General features: G+C 39.9%; 1 long non-coding RNA gene across 1 annotated transcript; it reads left to right on the top strand.

The window, feature by feature from the left end:
- Window positions 1–209: 209 nt before the first annotated feature.
- LOC144324233 (uncharacterized) lies at window positions 210–5,036 on the top strand. Its single transcript, XR_013389745.1, has 2 exons — window positions 210–430; window positions 1,994–5,036. It is a non-coding gene; the product is annotated as an uncharacterized LOC144324233 (long non-coding RNA).
- The last annotated feature ends 3,377 nt before the right edge of the window (window positions 5,037–8,413 follow it).

Genomic DNA, 8,413 nt, shown 5'->3' with positions numbered 1-8,413 from the left:
AGGGGCCTGACTTACAGCTTGATCTCACTACCTTGAGTTGGATGCTCAACCGACTAAGCTACCCAGGAACCCCATTTAAAGACTCCCAGAGGGACACCTGGATGGCTCAGTCAGTTGAGCATCTGCCTTCAGCTCAGGTCATGATCCTGGAGTCCCAGGATTGAGTCCAGTGTCAGGCTTCCTGCTCAGCAGGGAGTCTGCTTCTCACTCTCAAAACCTTAACATAAAAAAGACTCAGAGAAGAAATAATTAGCCAGCTATTAGCTATAAGAAGAAAGTTTTCTATTTCTGATGTTTTTTGCAACTAGTTCATGAGTGAGCTGTCAATAGGAAATAGAAAAATAGAGACTATGCACAAGTAAGAAAAGTGAAGAAACAAAACTATTAACCATACCCTCAGAGTTGAGAGAAGTTTTTGCAAACAACAAAGGTGAGTACTAAGTTTAGAGAACAAAAAAAGAAGCTTTCCGAATGAAAGAACACAAATAATTTAAGAGTTGAAGGATTGGGGAAATCTCCCCAAAATAAAGAGACAGAAAGATGGAAACTAAGAAACTATCAAGAAAATTAGAGGACCACTTCAAAAGTTTTATAATTTCTAAAGAGCATGGACAGAGAGAATGGAAGGAAGGAAAATAATCAAAGAAAGGATTCAAGAAAATTTCCCAGATTGGAAAGACATCAATTTGCAAATTGAATGTGCCCACCAAATGAAAGATGAAAAGTGGACCGCAACAGTGTATGTTGTAAAGTTTTAGAACAGTAGAACAAAGAATAATATATACATGTTTCCAGAGAGAAATGCAAGTTACAGAAAGAATCCCAAATTAGAACAAGACTGCTGTGTAGTTAACACAGGAAAGTTCAAAATTAGGAAAGAAAATGATTCCCAGGGCAGCCCGGGTGGCTCAGTGGTTTAGCGCCACCTTCAGCCCAGGGCCTGATCCTGGAGACCCAGGATTGAGTCCCATGTGGGGCTCCCTGCATGGAGCCTGCTTCTCCCTCTGCCTGTGTCTCTGCCTCTCTGTTTGTGTCTCTCATGAATAAATAAATAAAATCTTAAAAAAAAAAAAAACAAAGAAAATGATTCCCAGCCTAGAATTCTTTACTCAGCAAATCAAATATGAATCTCAGAATATTGAATTGTTAGAAATTAAAGATCTAAATAATTTTCCTCCCATAGAACCTTTCTCAGAAACAATTGGAGGATACACTCCACCAAAACAAGGCAATAAAAAAGGATACAGAAAGCAGGACATTGACACCAGAGCATAGCAAAGCTGTCCCCCAGGATAATGCTGAAGAGAAATAACCAGATAACCAGCCAAGTACTAAGTAGGGAAGGCAACCTACCTAGATCTAGGAGAGACTTTTTTAAGGACAATGAAGCTGACAGTGTTTGATGCAATAGGTCACATATATTACAGTTACTGCTGATATTTTGAAATATCAAAATATCAAAACTTGGCTCGATCCCAGGACCCAGAAATCATGACCTGAGCAGAAGGCAGATGCTTGACTGAGCTGAGCTACCCAGGCATCCGCTAGGATTTTATTTTTAAGTAATCTATGCACCAATATTGGGCTTGAACTTCACAACTCTGAGATCAAGAGTCACATGCTCTACTGACTTAGCTAGACAGATGCCCCCCAAATTACCATAGTTATTAACTCCTAGCTATAGCTTATTATTTAATGCATTAATAAACATGTTACCATATCACAAATAACATCTTAAAAATCGTTTTATAAGAGTGCCTGAGTGGCTCAGTTGGTTAAGCGTCCGCTCTTGATTTTAGTTCAGGTCATGATCTCACAATCTGTGGAATCAAGTCCTGGGTTGAGCTCTATGCTCCGTGGGGAGTCTGCTTGAAGATTCTCTGCCCCTTCCCCCACTCTCGCACACTCGTGCTCTCTTTCAAATCTTTTAAAGTATAACTTTGTTTCAATATGATTGGTTTTCTTTATAACCTTATATATTTTATTTTCTCAGGGGTCCACAGCCTTCACCAGATTGCTCAAGGAGTTAAAGTGTCATGTTAAAAATATGCACTAGGAGGACCTCAGGGGTTTCCAGGTAGTTTCTAGGCTACAATAAAGCGTACAAGTGGGATGTCCTGATGACTAATAAAATCCCTCAATGACAGACAAAAGAAACAAGACCAAAAATGAACTATTGGGACTTCATCAAGATAGAAAGCTTCTGCACAGTAAAGGAAATAGTCAACAAAACTAAAAGGCAACCTATGAAGTGGGAGAAGATATTTGCAAATGTCCTATCAGGTAAAGGGCTAGTATCCAACATCTATAAAGAGCCCACGAACCTGAACACCCAAAAAGAACAAAAAGTCCGGTCAGGGAATGGGCAGAAACCATGAACAGACATTTCTCCAAAGAAGACCTACAAATGACAGACATGTGAGAAGATGCTCAACATCTCTCGGCATCAGGGAAATACAAGTCAAAACCACAATGAGATACCACCTCACCCCTGTCAGAATGGCTAACATCAACAACTCAACAAACAACAGATGTTGGCGAGGATGCAGAGAAAGGGGAACCCTCTCACGCTGGCGGTGGGAGTGAAGCTGGTGCAGCCACTCTGGAAAACAGTACGGAGGCTCTTCAAAAAGTTAAAAATAGAACTCTCCTATGATCCAGCAATTGCACTACTAGGTATTTATCCAAAGGGTAAAAACATAGTGATTCAAAAGGGCACCTACCTGCACCCTAATGTTTGTAGCAGCAACGTCCACAATAACCAAAATATGGAAAGAGCCATCAAAAAGAATGAAATCTTAACCATTTGCAGCTACTTGGATGGAACTAGAGGGTATTATGCTAAGTAAAATAGAGAAAGACAAATACCATATGATTTCACTCATACATGGAATTTAAGAAACAGATGAACATAGCAGAAGGGAAGGAAAAATAAAATAAAAATTGAGAGGGAGGCAAACCAGAAGAGACGCTGAACTCTTGGAAACAGTTGCTGGAGGGGTTGTGGGAGAGAGGAAGGGATAATTGGGTGATGGGCATTAAGGAGGGCACACAATGTAGTGAGCAGCAGGTATTACATGCAACTGATGAGTCACTAAATTCCATCTCTGAATGTAATACCAAAAAAAAAATTTTTTCCAACCTCACTCTCAATGACAGTAAAGTCTAAAAGCCTAAGGTAGATTTGTGGTGGAGAAAGGGAAGGAAGTGGAATAGAAAACAGGAAATATAGGAGATGCAGAGAATATTAGTTGATAGATTTTTTTTTTTTTTAAGATTTTATTTACTTATTCATGAGAGACACAGAGGCAGAGGGAGAAGCAGGCTCCACGCAAGAAGCCTGACTCGGAACTCGATCTCAGGACCCTGGGATCATGCCCTGAGTCAAAGGCAGACGCTCAACCACTGACCCACTCAGGTGTCCCAAGATTCTTGACATTTAAAAATCAGTGTGTTTTTCTGAATCGGTAATTTGGGTGGCTCAGGGGGTTAAGTGTCAGACTCTTGATTTCTGCTCAGGTCGTGATCTCTAGATGGTGAGTTAGAGCTTCAACTTGCCTCCTTGCTCAGTGGGAAGTATGCTTGGGATTCTTTCCCTATCTCTCTGCCCTTCCCCCTGCTCGTGCATGTGTGATCTTGCTCTCTCTAAAACAAATTTTTTAAAGATTTTATTTATTCATGAGAGGCACACACACACAGAGGGAGAGGCAGGCTTCCTGCAGGGAGCCCGATGTGGGACTCGATCCCGGGACTCCAGGATCGTGTCCTGGGCTGAAGGTGGCACTAAACCACTGAGCCACCCAGGGATCCCCTGAAATAAATAAATCTTAAAAAAAAAAAAAATCCATGCTGGAAAATATAGAAGGCACAAAGAATATAATGGAAAGGAAGTTTCCACTCTACCTCAATCCCACAGCCGTATTTCCTGTCTTTAAAGAAAACCAGTGAGTGTTATCCTTTGTAAATAGTTCCATGGATACTGTGTACAAATCAGCAAATATATAGATATGTTCTCCTCTGACCTTGTATTTGATAAAATAGCAGTATATGTTACATACTGTTTTGTAAATTGTTTTATTCTGTTTTATACTGAACAATACCTTTGGAGCTGCTTTCATGTTAGTGTATATAACCATTTCTCTTTGGGAGTAATAGTTACAGAGTTTTTTTCTCCTATATTAATGTGTCATGAATGAGTTTCCTATTGATAAGCATGCAGTTTATTTTTTATTATTATAAACTATGCCACAATGAATGTATACATGTCACTTCACACATGTTGAAGTAATTCTTTTTTTTTAAGATTTTATTTATTCATAAGAGACATAGAGAGAGAGGCAGAGACATAGGCAGAGGGAGAAGCGGGCCTCCTGAGGGGAGCCTGATACAGGACTCAATCTTAGGACCCTGGGATCACGCCCTGAGCCAAAGGCAGACCCTCAACCACTGAGCCACCCAGGGGCCCCTTGTTGGGTCTTTTCTTATTGATTTATAGTAGGTCTTTATAAAAATTAGTCTTTCATTCGAGAGATAATTTACAAATATTTTCCCTTTCTTTTCTGACCATACATAAATATTTTTTTAAATTGTTGGTTTTACCATAAAGAAATTTATTATGGTGATCGATCTATAAGAACAAATTGTTTAACTTCTCCAAACAGCTATAAAATAGGAATTAAGGGGCACCTGGATGGCTCAGTTGGGTGTCTGCCTTCAGCTCAGTTCATGATCCCAGGGTCTTTGAATTGAGGCCTGAACTGGGCTCCCTGCTCATGGGGTGACTGCTTCTCCCTTTCTTAACCACTCGTGCTCACTCTCTCTCTCTCAAAGTCTTTTTTTTTTTTTCTCTCAAAGTCTTTAAAAATTAGAATGGAAATGATACCTACACAAAAGATAATGATCAAATAAGTTAATATATATAAAGCTTTTAGCACAGTATGTGTCCCAGAGGTGACTGCTAATTCCTTCTTGCCATTACCCGGAAGAAACTTCTATGTGTGTGAGTATATACAAACAATAAAATTCTAGGAGCAGAATATTTGTGGTGTTTTTTTTTTTTTAAGATTTTATTTATTTATTCATGAGAAAAGAGAGAGGCAGGGACACAGGCAGAGGGAGAAGCAGGCTCCATGCAGGGAGCCTGACGTGGGACTCGATCCTGGGTCTCCGGGATCACACCCTGGGCTGAAGGCGGCGCTAAACTGCTGAGCTACCCAGGCTGCCCGGAACAGAATATTTGGACCAAAGAGTTTGTGCATTTGTCACTTATAATGGATGTAGTTACGTGTTGAAATATGGCCTCCGTTGCTTCAATATGATAAAATTCAGGATGTAAATTCTATAAACTTGTTACTTCAAGCTACTCATCTTAAGATATCATGATGATCATTGATAAATTGATCTCCTGCCACAGTGACATCCAAGGAATGTTTGCAGCATTTCTGCCATTTCGATTCCCATCACAGTAGAAAACTGCCTCTTAGGAGGATCCCCGTGTATCTTACCTTTTAATTATGTAGTTGTTGCTACTGGTACCAGTTTTTACTTTGGCTTTATCTTTATTGCTTCGATATTCTTGTATAGGTAGTAAGTTTACAGCTTTAGATATTTAGATGTCTTTTTAAAAAATGACCAACAGGGGAATGCCCAAAGTGATAAATTCATATATAGGGACATCATACATGAGTTTTTTAAAAGATTTTATTTATTTATTTATTTATTTATTTATTTAGGCAGAGACATAGAGAAGCAGGCTCCTCGCAGGGAGCCCGATGCAGGACTCGATACTGGGTCTCCAGAATCATGCCCTGGACCAAAGACAGACGCTCAACCACTGAGCCACCCAGGTGTCCCCATACATGAGTTTAAAATGAATGGATCAGGGGTGCCTGGCTGTCTCAGTTGGAAGAGCATGGGATTCTTGATCTCAGGGACCTGAGTTCAAGCCATGCATAGGGCTAATCAATCATTAAATATGCTGAGTAAAAAAAAATTTTGTATACCATCCTCATAAAACTTGAAGAATATAACAAATTGTGCTATATTTTTAAAATTTATATAATTGTGCTATATTTTTAAAATTTATATAATCCTTTGTATTAATAGTATGAAGACATATTTGGGTGTGGAAAAAATGCCATATTTAGATAAGAGATTATGATTACTTGGGATAATTGGGAGGACAAGAGCTAATGGAATTAGGAAATACTTATTTTATTTCCCTAAGCAAAGTAAAGTGAATATGGGGCCATCTTCATGGCTCAGTCAATTGAGCATCCAACTCTTGGTTTCAGCTCAGGTCGTAATCTCATGGTCATGAGATCAAGCCCTGCGTGCAACTCTGCAGTGAGTGAGGAGTCCATTTCAGATTCCCCCCTGCCCGCCTTCTCTCCCTCCTCCTCTTCTCCATCCACTACCACTTTGCATGTTCTCTGTCTTTAAATGAGTAAATAAAATCTTTTTTTAAAAAAAGCAAATATGGATAAAGAACTTAATAGAGCAGAGAGATTGATAAAAATGTTTGTGTTATTGTATTGGATTAGTTACAAAATTTTGCAAAACGGGAACTGACAGTTTATCTGTACATGAAGGTGTTACTTTACCAATGTTTTTTGTTTGTTTTGTTTTTTAAAGATTTTATTTATTCATGAGAGACACAGAGAGGCAGAGATAGGCAGAGGGAGAAGCAGGCTCCTCGCAGGGACCCCGATGTGGGACTCGATCCCGGGATCCCGGGATCACGCTCTAAACCAAAGGCAAGACACCCAACCGCTGATCCACCCAGGCGTCCCATTACCAATGTTTTTTTGAAATACTGGTTTGCAACCCATTAGAAGGTTGTTGAATCAATTTAGTATTTTTTCAATTATTTATTTATTTATTTATTTATTTATTTATTATTTATGATAGTCACACACACACAGAGAGAGGCAAAGACACAGGCAGAGGGAGAAGCAGGCTCCATGCACCGGGAGCCCGACGTGATATTCGATCCCCGGTCTCCAGGATGGTGCCCTGGGCCAAAGGCAGGCGCCAAACCGCTGCGCCACCCAGGGATCCCTCATTTTTATTTTTTTATTTGACATATAACATTGTGTAAATTTAAAGTGTACAACATGTTGACATGATACATTTGTATATTTCAATATGATTGCCATTGTAGTAATAGCACTTCTAGCATGTTACATAATAATCATGACTTTTTTTAGTTGGAATAATCAAGATCTAGTATCTTAGCAAGTTTGAAGATGAGAATGATAATACATTATTGTTGTCTATATTCATTATGCTGTGCATTAGATATCTAGGACTTACTACTAGTTGCAGGTTACTTACTAGTTTGTACTCTGAAGCAACATCTCTCCTATTCCTACATCCCCAGCACGAGACAACTGTTTTTACTCTGTTTTTAGGAGTTGGGTTTTTTATTTTTTATTTTATTATTTTTTAAAAATATTTTATTTATTTATTCATGAGAGACACAGAGAGAGAGAGAGAGGCAGAGACACAGGCCCAGGGACAAGCAGGCTCCATGCAGGGAGCCTGACATGGGCCTCGATCCTGGATCACACCCTTGGCCGAAGGCGGCACTAAACCGCTGGGCTACCCAGGCTGCCCGAGTTTGGCTTTGTTAGATTCCACATATAAGTGGTATCATACAGTATTTGTCTTTCTCCATCTGACGTATATATAAGTCTCCTAGTGACTTATCTCAGTATATTTTATTCTTAAGATTTTATTTATTCATGACAGACACAGAGAGAGGCAGACACATAGAGGGAGAAGCAGGCTCCCCACAGGGGCTCCATGTGGGACTTGATCCGAGGATCCTGGGATCACAACCTGAGCCGAAGGCAGACACTCAACCACTGAGCCACGCAGGCATCCCTATCTCACTTAGTGTAATGTCTTCAAGGTCCATCCATGTGTTGCTACGTGTCCTGGTTGGCCTCGAAAAGTCCTTATTTAAGCCCATTGATCCAGGATGATTTTAAATTTTTTTTAAAGATAGATTTATTTATTTATTTATTTATTTATTTATGAATGATAGACATAGAGAGAGGCAGAGACACAGGCAGAGGAATAAGCAGGCTCCATGCCGAGAGCCTGACGTGGGACTTGATCGCGGGACTCCAGGATCGCACCCTGGGCCAAAGGCAGGCGCTAAACCACTGAGCCACCCAGGGATCCCAATGATTTTAATTTTTAAAAATTTATTCTAAAGATTTTATTATTTTGAGAGAGTCCATGTGAGCTTGGGGATGGGGAGAGAGAGAATCTAGAGTAGCCTCCTAGCTGAGTGTGGAGCTCAAGGCGGGGCTTGATCTCACAACCCTGGGATCATGACTGGAGGCAAAATCAAGAGTCAGATGCTTAACCCACTGAGCCCCGTATAAAATATATTTTACACATA

Source organism: Canis aureus, chromosome 11 (genome assembly GCF_053574225.1).
Source record: "Canis aureus isolate CA01 chromosome 11, VMU_Caureus_v.1.0, whole genome shotgun sequence".
Lineage (NCBI taxonomy): Eukaryota > Metazoa > Chordata > Mammalia > Carnivora > Canidae > Canis > Canis aureus.
The sequence above is the reverse complement of the archived record's forward strand: the minus strand, read 5'-3'. Positions and strand labels throughout refer to the sequence as shown.